Source organism: Rhipicephalus sanguineus, chromosome 3 (genome assembly GCF_013339695.2).
Source record: "Rhipicephalus sanguineus isolate Rsan-2018 chromosome 3, BIME_Rsan_1.4, whole genome shotgun sequence".
Taxonomy (NCBI): domain Eukaryota; kingdom Metazoa; phylum Arthropoda; class Arachnida; order Ixodida; family Ixodidae; genus Rhipicephalus; species Rhipicephalus sanguineus.
Window position 1 is genome coordinate 192,864,028 of NC_051178.1, and position 11,460 is coordinate 192,875,487.

General features: G+C 45.2%; 2 long non-coding RNA genes across 2 annotated transcripts; one reads left to right on the forward strand and one right to left on the reverse strand.

Annotated features, from left to right (window-relative positions):
- Positions 1-569: 569 nt before the first annotated feature.
- Positions 570-994, forward strand: LOC119385219 (uncharacterized). The gene is made up of 2 exons (XR_005182127.1): positions 570-734; positions 816-994. It is a non-coding gene; the product is annotated as an uncharacterized LOC119385219 (long non-coding RNA).
- Positions 995-6,145: 5,151 nt separating this feature from the next.
- On the reverse strand, positions 6,146-8,369 carry LOC125757729 (uncharacterized). The gene is made up of 3 exons (XR_007415484.1): positions 8,310-8,369; positions 8,080-8,245; positions 6,146-6,360 (listed from the first exon to the last, which is right to left on the reverse strand). It is a non-coding gene; the product is annotated as an uncharacterized LOC125757729 (long non-coding RNA).
- Positions 8,370-11,460: the final 3,091 nt, after the last annotated feature.

The window sequence follows — 11,460 nt, forward strand, 5'->3', positions numbered from 1 at the left end:
AAGCGAGTGGCAACGCAGAAGAGCCAGAGAAGTGTAAATATCCGCTTCGAGTTGGACATGCATCGTCCGTATGTACATATACGGGACACGTTCGCTCCGCAGCCGGGCCATAAACACGTCATGTGTGTCCTTCGTCGAGGTCCCGTCGGCCCCTTTTGCCGGAGCTCAACATGAGGCCGTGAAAATGTGGCCTTTATTCCCATCCACGGGGAATCGCGTCCCCCCCCCCCCTGCTAGCTGGGCGAAGTGATTTCCCATGTTAGGATCACGCGCGCACGCGGGAAAGCACTTGCGGCCGAACACTGTGTGCTGTAGAGGGCGCGGGCTCGGCTCCCGTTCCCGAGGTCTCTGCCATGTGTTATGTCTCCAAATGTGGCGTTTCCCTCGCCCAGGGCTGATAAATATATTTCATCTTAGTTCCGCCACCGTTAAAAAAAGAAAAGGAAGAAGAAGAGAGGAGCATAGTCCGACCGAGACGAATGAGCTGCTGAGGGTGGTCTCCGTGGTTCCCGCCTCCTTTCCTCTTAGACACAGATGTTTTTATTTTTTTCAGGGCGCGCGTTCACGGGTACCAAATCCACTGTATGTCATGGTGTCAGCACGTTTACTAAAGTATACACGAGCGGCCTCCTGCTCTATTTGCATACAAGACTTGGTAAAGATATATACGTGACACCTTCTGAATACACAATATTTCGAATGGTTCCGCGCTTACTGCCGTTAATTTTATGTAAGTATTCTTTCCCTCAAGATGTTTCAGAGTACGCAGTAATTGTTGTGTTAATATCTATGAAGTATTTGTTTTCCGTCCACAGGTAGAGCAATCATCACGAGACCAGTGGGACGCATTGCTGACGTGCACTGAGAGTCAGATTCCGGCTGGCTGACGTAGTTTGGCTGCATCTGGGCAGAGGACCATGGCTTCCTGGAATAAGGAGACCACTCACCTACGGTGACGCCGCCTGGTCGTCACAATAAAGTTTATTTCTCATCCAATTTCATATACCAGAACTGACGTAATATATACATAGCATGAGCACCGTGATACACTGAGTTGCATGTTGCTTACTTACAAACTAATGCCTGTCGCCTCTTTTTCTTATCCCTTCCTTCCTCTTTCTTTGTTTGTTCTTTACCATTCCTGTCTGATTAGTGTATTCAAGACTCCAGAATAGCTCACCTCAAAGACAGTTGTCTCCTATTTTCTTCGTTTAAAGTATTAAAAAAAAAGAATTCGGTGTATACCTTTACTCTATATTGATTGTTTTGCTGTGAGCGTTGACTCTCTCGGCTTTACTTTATGTGAAAAGGTGAATATGCACATTAGTGGGTCACAAGTTATCACAATATTGCTGTTACATGCGCCTTCCTACGTGGTACATTAGTATGTGCCGTACATTGTCGATAGTGGGAATTGTGACAGTACAGATAACGCCCGCGCTGCAATTATTTTCGAAAATCTCACCGCCACACTTCAAGGTACGCCAGCAGGGAATGCTTGGAACCTATATAGCCTAGGTATAATACCGGGTGTGCCGATAAACGTCGGTATCTTACATTTCAGTGCAAGCGAAATTTTACGACGAGCCCTCGTAAAGAGTTATTATGGCGTCGCATGTTGCACGTTGTGTGGTATCATTAGTATCATTACAATTTAATCAAATTGGATCATAATCACTCGTCTTCCTGTTGAAAACGCGTATCGTGCAGCATAGAACCTCAACTTGATGTTTCAGAGAAACCGTTTCCTTCAATTACGCCACTTGTGTTTTTCTCTCGTGTTCCCTCGATTAATTTCTCTCGCGAACTCTGATCGCAAGTTTAATCTTCTTAATGGGCGAATTCAAACAAAGGCAATTAAAATGCAGTGCTGATGGATCGCACCGGACTCTAGCGCACGAAACTTCGCCTCTAAACTAAATTCACGCCAAAGCAAGTAAAAAGTAGCGTCGAACAAAGCACGAGTTCTAAAAGACAAGGACAAAGAACGTTCCGTAAGCTAAAACAAGAAAGAAAAAAAAAGCGTAAGTGATAAGTAACAATGAAGTCACCAGCGAAGGCCGGCTACCAATTACATGCAAATGTGGCCAACGCGCGGGGCTAAACTTTCGCCGTCACTCGGGCAGCGCCGCCACCAGCGACACGCATACTTAACGTATGCAGGATGCAGAACGGCACGAATCGGGTAAGCGAAGAAAAGGAGGGGAGGCGCAGTTGGGCGTGTACGACGACAGGCGAGCGAGTGATCGTATAAACGAGAGCCAAATCCCAGCTCTCGCCAGAAATCGAGAGAGTCAAAACACAAGCAAGAGTGTAGGATAGAAACGCAGAGAAACAAGAAACGTGTTACAGTAGCGAAGGCTGTAAATGCAGCGCGATGAAAGCAAAGTCAGCGTGTGTGTGCGTTCGACGTGCGTGCGAAGTACTCGGCGCTAAAGCTCTGGGCGGCAACAGCGAAGCGAGAGGAGAGTGTCACTGCGTGAAGCGACGCGGAGTGCTCAGGGAGGAGGAAGGTGAGAAAAAGGGAGGAGGCCTTCCAAGAGCGATGGCGGTGCTCGCAATGGCGGGGAGGCCTTCATTTAACTTCATTTTCGCCCCCGAGACCCCGAGATTAAATGCCGGGATTAGAGCCCCCGCCGAATCACAGCCGGATACGGTGCGTGGTCTTCGCTGCGTAGAAGCCCGGCGAACACGCACGCAGGCGGGAAAGCCTGGCACACGCGGCTTCGGAGCAGCGAATGACGACGACGGCGACGCACCGCCGGACCCAGCGAGCTGTTGTAGCAGCGGTCGGCTACGCCACGGCACACGCGTGTCTGGGAAAGAAGCCACTACCGCAGGAGAAGATCCCGCGTCGCGGACTGCGGCCGCGGCGCCACCCTTTTGTGTGGCGCTGCGTCGGCGACGATTCACTTTCATATTGGCTGTTCCCCGCGAAAAGAGCAGCTATGGATGTGGAGAGACCGCCGCTGCCAGGCAGGGGGAAACTGCGTATGTAACTGGCGGGGGCTCTATGTGGGGAAATGGCGCCGGATCGTGTGATGGATACCGTTCGGTTTATGCTAATCGGTCCGGAGCGCGTGTTCCCATCTATTCCTTCTTCCGCCCCCCTCGTTCTCTCTCCGTCCCTGTTCTGTTCTGATCCGTGCTATAACGGTGGCTTTCTGCTTCTCCGAGTAGGTGGTCAGGCAGTAAGCGCGTAGCGCTCCTCTGCACGGATCCATGATGCGGTTTAGCCAGTTTCTCAGACAAAGGCCTTGTTTCGTCAGCCAGACGTTCCAAGAACCAAACGCTGAGTTTATTCAATGATAGTTCTAGAACACACTGCTATCGTGACGATCAAACATTAACCAAACAGTCCAATAAACTTCGCTATTCTCAAGAACTTGCCATTTCATTTTTGTTGTTGCTGGTTCGCCGAACGTAACTTCGTGGTTTACCAATCCAAACTCGCTAGTAGTCTTACCTCATTTAGGCTACGCAAATTTAAGTATATTGTGAGCCAACGATCAAGGTAACCGAAATATGCACGTAGGCTTTTATTCATCGAACATTTCGTGCAAGGTAAGTGCTACTATATGACGCAGTTTGTAAACAATACGAGTCGCTACTTTTACGCAGAACACACACACACACCAAAAAAAAAAAAGAAACTCTTGGTGTCAGCCAATGAGAAATAACGCAGCGGAGACCTCTTATGAACTGCTGGCTTTATCAAATGAAGAGTGAGGCAATCTTTCGGCGCGCAGAATGTCAAAGACGCGCCGTATACGTAAAACACCTTAAACACGGTATACCACGGTAAAACACGGTATACGTAAAACACTTTTCGGTGTCATTTTCTTCTCAAGAATGAGTAAGCACGCGAGATAAGTCTGTGATTTTCTCGTGACTTCGAGGCATTTCTGATAGGGTCGCGAAGAAAGGCAGATATAGTATTCTCTATGAGTTCGTAATAGATAGCCGTTCCATGTTCTTACTCACTGTTCTTTTTTTCTAAAAAATTTGCAACTTCACTCCAAAATATTTAAACCTTCCCGTAGAAGTCATTTAATCAATTTTCCCTAGAGTAGGGTAGCAAACCGAACGCGCGTCTGGTTGACTTCCTTCAATCGATTGCATTATCACTGTAATAAATGTATGTGCGAGTGAGCACACATTTCCTTGGCCATGAGAAGTTCGCAATACGGTGGCCCGTTTGCTTCTTTTCACTTCACGCGCTCACGAAAGAATAAAGTGACCAACCACGGTGGTCGTGGTTACGGCGCTCGTCTGTTGACCCGAAGGTCGTGGGATAGAATCCCGGCCGCGACGGCTGCATTTTCGATGGAGGCGAAAATGGTCGAGGCCCGCGTACTTGGATTTATGTGTACGTTAAAGAACCCCAGGTGGTCGAAATTGCCGGAGCCCTCCACTACGGCGTCCCTCATAATCATATCGTCGTTTTGGCACGTAAGACCCCAACAATTATTATAAGGAATAACGTGTGTTATAGGGCAGCTTGCCCGCCTTGCAGCGCCGCCTCATCGTGAGCTCTTCACCGCAACAATCTAATGTCATGCAGTGAGGTCGCACGCATCAGTCGCCGTTAACTTTGTCCCTCTCTCTATCGCAGTCGGCTTACAACGGCCTTCCATGATGCGGTTGCGACTTGTTATACACCTGTGTGTTGTTTCATTTTCTAGTGAGGCGCTTCGTCGCCAACAGTTTTACGTAAAGCTTCTATGGTGTTCCCTTTAAATAGCCCGTTTAGTAATGCTTTCTTAAACATGTCTCCTTGTTCTGCATGTACTTAAGCTGAGTTATTAGTCTGACCAGTGGCGCAGCCAGGGGGGGAGAGTCACACCGGGCCCACTTGACCACATCTGTCTGCCCGGCCCCCACTTCAATTCAAGGTGGTGCCCCCCCCCCCCCCCGAAAAAAAATTTCTGCCTACGCCCCTGGCGCTGACTGCACTGTAAAAAATATTTTGTGAAAAAAACAAAAATTGTCTGGCAGCTCTCTTGCCACAAAATTTCTGTAAAGCTATGTTTTCTATTTTGAAGTTTTCTGTGTTTTAACAGATTTTTTCCGTTTTACTTTACAGAATATTTCTGCATAAACACAATGTTCAGTTTTGTGTTACAGAAAAAACTTGGTTTTCTGTTTGTCTTCTTTCTGCTATTTCACTGTTACTTTCACTTTTACAGTACAGAAATTTTATGTTTAAAAACACGTGTCAGTTTTCAGACACTGAAAAAAAACTGTTTTCTGTTCTCATTTATCTGTTATTTCGCTAATAGTGTCTGTTATCGTTTACAGAAACGTTATCTATAAGTACAAGTTCGGATATCGAGTCACAAAGGTTGTGTTTTCTGTTACTGCCCTCCTGCTATTTCATTACTGCATTTTAATTCTGGAACATATTTTTTATGCATAAAGATGAACTTATATATATTTTCTTAGAAAAGCATTCCTCAGTACTAAAAAGTAAGTATGTCACTTGCACAAGCGATACGCAAAAATATTCCGTTTAGCCAAATGCAATGGCAAAAACACCAATATATTGCGTTTGCATAATCCAAATATATTCCAATTTTTAAAAAATAATATCTGGGGTTTTACAAGCCAAAACCACGATATGATTATGAGGCGCATCGTAGTGGAAAGCTTCGGAAATTTCGACAATCTGTTGTTTCTAACGTGCACTGACATCGCACAATACATGGGCCTCTACCATTTCGCCTCCGTCGAAATGCGACCGCCGCGGCCGGGGTCGCACCCGCGACTTTCGGGTAACCAGCCGAGCACCGAGCGGACATTGTGAACTTCTTGGAGTTACACCCGCGAAGCGTTGCCTCCAGCACTCTAGTAAATAACGCAATAAAAACAGGCACGTTTCAGTAGATTCTCCTTTCATGATAAAAGAAACGAATCTTTATTTAAGCACAGGAAATGCTGCATGTAAACAGCTTCAAAATAATGAAAACTGCGTACATGTTGTCACCGTAGATTCAAACTGGTTTGGAAATTGTGTAGATATACCGTATTTATTCGAATCTAGGCCGTACCTGATTATAAGCCGACCTGCGAAATTCGCAAGGCCAGAAAAAAAAACGTAATCATTGTAATCGAATCTAAGCCGACCCCCCCCCCCACTCACACACTTTCGCACATTGCTTTTTGAAAAAAAAAAACATCGGCTTAGATTCGAGTAAATACGGTATATTCATAATGACACTGCAAATTTTTCGTTGTAACACTTAGCATTCATAGTCTCGCAGAGCTTTGATTAAGTTGGTCATTTGTGGTGTGAGGCGGCGCTGCTTCCTTGACTTCTCGACCTTGCTCCCTCTGTCAGGGTTGACAGCTGCGGCTGCCCTAAAAACGAATAATGGTATTTTTAGGTGCACCAGGCTGTTGCATGACTATGCTTAACATAATGGACCACACTGAGAACAACATTGATTATGTTGGTAGAGCGCTCAAGAAACCCTCGCATTGCCACTTTAAGTTGTGTGTGGAATCAGTTAAAAAAATAACCTCATTATCCGGATGGAGATTCATTTCTATAAAATTGCATTATGGTTCATACAATGTCATTTATTGCAGTGTAAGGACTTCAAAGGAAATCATGCTCCTCACAGAGCAAGGTTCACGTGCTTTTAAACACTCACCCAAATACAATAAAAGCTCATTAATTATCATTTCACGGGTCCGGAAAAAACGTCTGAATTAACCGAATGCCCAATTATCGAGAGTATCAAGAAAAAAATAAACAAATGACTATTATATCAATGCATTTTCTTTTTCTTGATGAATGCGCAAATCCAGTACCTGTCTTGCACAAGAGTAAAAGCCACAATTTCTGTCATTAGGTTCATCGTTCACAATGACACCGCGGCCCAAGACCCCGTGTATTAAGCCGAAACGTTTTCTCAACCCATCCCTTATTACGTACCTCCGCGAGCAACACCACCACGCCCACGTGATGATCATTTTGTCGCCGAAAAATTGGTCGGTCGTTTGTCCGTCGGAAAATAATTCTTACTTTAATACCAGATCGTTTGTCCGTCGGATAGTAACAAGCGAGTTTTTATGTGAACTTGCGGAGTGCCGCTGAAGGTCCTCACCTTCAACAGCTTCCACCATGTATGAGCTTTGTGACATTGTGCGCGCATAGCCCAAAGTCAAAACAAAGCTACCCTGCTATTAAACAAAACAAAGGTGTTATTAAACAATGCATGTGCTTGTTGGGACCAGAGAACACCGCCGAACTATCCGATTTTTTTAAGTGCACACGCATGATTGCATGGTAGGCACTGTGGGTTTCACAATTTAGATCTGCTAAAAATTACACTGAAACCATTGTAGCACGATAGACCAGGACAAAGTGGATGATGGGACACCACGGGCACAATTTTCACCACGGATTTTATGGCATTGCCCCAGACAATCAGGAAAAGAACATACTCATCCTGAAGCGCATGCGTGCACATGTTCTCCATTGCAAACAATAAGAGATATGAAAAAGTCGTGTGTAGCTATAGATGCCAAATAAACTTGTAGACGTGTTGCTGATGCAATCTGTGCCCATTTTGCTTGCAGGGAATTCTCGCTTGATTGCACCAATCCTCGTCGGTCCTTTGTTTATTGTGTCTCTGTTTCTGCGTTGTGCTCACAATTATGGTATACCAACTAGCCCGGACACACACCTTGCTCCGGCAGCAGAACTGCATAAAAAGTGCTAGCTCTTATTTAATATAATTAAAATTGTCGTGTCACTTGGTGCCCCTTTGAAATCCTCATTAAACAGTGATTAAAATACATCACACGTCAACCGTTTCATATACTAACGTTATACTTAAAATCTTTCATGACCGCTCAGGATTCCCGTAGACAGTTTTACACTTAAGCTGAACATTTCCATTTAGTCATACCCTCCATCAGAACCCTCTTTGACTTAGCCAAATGGGAGTGTAGTATCAGATATTGAAAATTCCCCAGTACTTGTCTACTTTTGTACTATCTAATGTGGCTTTATCTAAGTTAGTTGCATGAATCTTGTTGAAAAGTCAGAAAAATCATATTAAGTCTTACCTTTGTGTGAACACCAGGGTTAGGCTGACCTCCTTGCGGTACTCAATAGTAAAGGCGAAGTGTGTAAAGAGCATCAACTTGAATGCCTGGCACCGTGTGGTGGATTCGATCACAGCATGGGTATCAATACAGATGGTAAATACCCCGGCAGTCAGAAAGTTCTCTCCTGGAACAAAATATTTCCTGTTTAGAAATATTCAGCATTATATTGCAAATATCCATAACAATACCTTTGGCAATGATGAAAGGGGAGCACGGCACGTCTCCGACGTTATCTTCACTTGTACTTGCCTGCAATAATAAAAGTTATGAAGGTAATTATGCGATAAGTAGTCATGAAAACTCCTGTACCCTGGAGTTCAAACAAACGTACGAAGACAATTAAAAAGTTAGACAATATTTTTATTGAACTACAGACATTGTAGATGTGATATAAAATAAAACTAAATAAGTTCTTCCAATATTAGAAGGTAAATTAAAGCAGCGAACAGTTTGAGGAGCAGGCCACTGTCAAATTAATCTCTTACCTTCTGGTAGCTCGAGATGCAGTACCACCTTAGGGCACTATGACACCTTAGGGCTTCCATGACACAAAACCATATAATCCTTTTGGACACTTCGTTTTCTCTACAGTCCTATTTTTCGTCTTGGTATCTCGTAGCACTAGCTCAGAGAAGGAACTCTCGGAACACTTTTCTGTGCTGTTCCAATGGGCACTTCATGCAGAATAGATTCATGTTTTTGTGCAGTGCGGCATGCTTCATGAAACGTGGCACAGTCGTCTTGGTGGTTGCCAGAGAGGACTGCAGACACACATCGCTGAAATAAATAAAAAACTGCAATTACCGAAAAGAAATAGAAAAGTCTGTTATAACGGTAAGCACTTCTGTAAAGCTCTAAAGAGAAAGGAAAGGAGGCTAATGCCTGACTGTAACAGACATTTTTGCCAATTCAGAGAGAATGAATCTTTAACATTAAATGCTATACCTAATTGAAACATATTCCTAATGCTTTCAAAAAGCCTTTAAAGGCATGCGCATTTGCACGGACGTGAGGCTAAGCATGCAGACGAATAACATTAGAGCACGTGGGCGCGCTCAGTGAACCTCCATTGCAGAAAGTGTTTACGCAAGGAATCAACAATGCATGCGCAATGACGTTCGCAATGACGGTTGCTTCGCGTCGACTATTTCATTATTTGGGCTAGCGAGCCACCAAGTTGCGATTCTGTCACACTTTTTTCGTTACCAGGAATTCATTATAAATGGCACGTGGTGGGGAAATTTGTCCAATGATCTGTATCAATCTGGGAAAACTTGCCACCTGAGATGAAGCAAACTGTCCTTCGTTTTATGAAAGCAGAGGGTCAATTGGTTAATATTTTTACTGAAAAACGCCTTCGAGTTGGGCTAAGCCATTGGGCCAGAAGACGAGTTGCACTGCCTGCAGGGCCGTAGCCAGAAATTCTTTTCGGGGGAGGGGTTCAACCGCTCTTATGTAGTATGTTCGTGCGTGCATAATTACACATGCTAATCTAACAATTAATGGGGGGGGGGGGGGTTGAACCCCCACCCTGGTACGCCAAATTCCTGCCTATTACGTGCTGTAAACTATACATAGCATGAAATTTGCTTCTCCGCAAAAGAGCAACACAATATATACAGGGTGTTTCAAGAAATGTGTCCAGTATTTTTAAAAAATCACAGAAAGGAGGTATTCTGCGTGCTACCTGCGGCGTTACCTTTACTGTGGGAGAGGGCATTTTGAGATGCGTACAAACATTAATTACGGCAGTAATTATAGAAATTAAGAAAATGAACATTTTAACCAGTGGAAATAAGTGGACCAGTCAAATGGGCGAATGGAAGCCCTTCCTGAGAATAGCCCATAGCCGCTTTGAAACTTTTGAAAGGCGGCCACTGGTAATCACCGCGGAGCCATGAAATCTGGCTAATTTTGCTGGCGTTACCGAAACCTACGCACCAAAAAGCGCGTCTGCCATTGACTGCGGAAACGCCCTCACTAACGACACTGTTTCCCTCGCACGGGGGGTGAGGGGGAGGAAGATAAGCGAGCGCCGTTATCATCTGTTGATCTAGATACTTCGTTTCGTTGCTGAGCGAGCCGCACATCCTTCTCCCCCCCCCCCCCCCCCCCCGTGCGAGGGAAAACAGTGTCGTCACGGAGGGCGTTTCCGCAGTGAATGGCAGACGCGCTTTTTGGTGCGAAGGTTTCGGTATCGCCAGCAAAATTAGCCAGATTTCATCGCTCCGCGGTGATTACTAGTGGCCGCGTTTCAACAGTTCAAAGCGGCTATGGCTATTCTCAGGAAGGCCTTCCATTCCCCCATTGGACTCGACAACTTATTTCCACTGGTTAAAAAGTAATTTTCTAATTTCTATAATTACTGCCGTAATTAATGTTTGTACGCCTCTCAAAATGGCCTCTCCCCACAGTAAAGGTAACGCCTCAGGTAGCACGCAGATACCTCCTTTCTGTGATTTTTAAAAATACTGGACACATTTCTTGAAACACCCTGTATGTTCAAAATCTATAGAATATTGTGAGTGTTTACAAATCGCAGAACATTTCTAGTGAGCAATTCGCTTCATTCAAGGAGTGACGCGCTTAAAGAAGTAGATGTTATTTTTTTCAGTGGTAATATCAACGTAATTACAGTTTGTTTCGCATGGCGTCATTTGGCAGGAAACAGCACCGTCAACTAAACAAAGCCCATCTGTCGCGGTAGCATGGCTCGCAAAAACACACAGACCATTCCGTCATATGCCAGTCTTCTGAGCAGTTCGGGAGCCGCTGTTATCTGCCAAGCTGCTCTTTTTGTGGCCTACATGTCGGATAGAGCGGAGGTATAGAACGGATGTCCTTCTAAAGCTGTCGACCCAAACCATGCGCAAGGTTTTTTTTTTTCAACCGCCCTAAACCTCACGCGCGACAGAACGTGCGCCTCAAAGAGCTAAAAAATTTTGCGTTCAGCTGCGAAACACATCTCGTACACAATCTCGAACACACTTGGTTGCGTCATTCAAAATTTTGTGTCGGTACTTTGTTCGCGATGGAAAGTCTACAACTACTGCCGCCAAGCACTGGTGACAAAAGGGCGCGAGCAACGAAAGATTCATTCGCCCTCAATATCCGCCACTAAAACAAAGTCCGCCTCTCCGAAACACGGGCTTCTTTACAAGGTAGTCACGATCGATTCCTCAATAAGCCTTCACGCCCGGCTAGAAGAGCGGCCCGTCGCGTTGGTGCTCACTGAGAGAACATGTGACATGTGCCACGATACCCCGCCTGTACTACGAGGCACTTGAGCCCACTTCCAGAGTGTTCACGGCTTCACGCCTTTGCGTGTTAAACCACGGA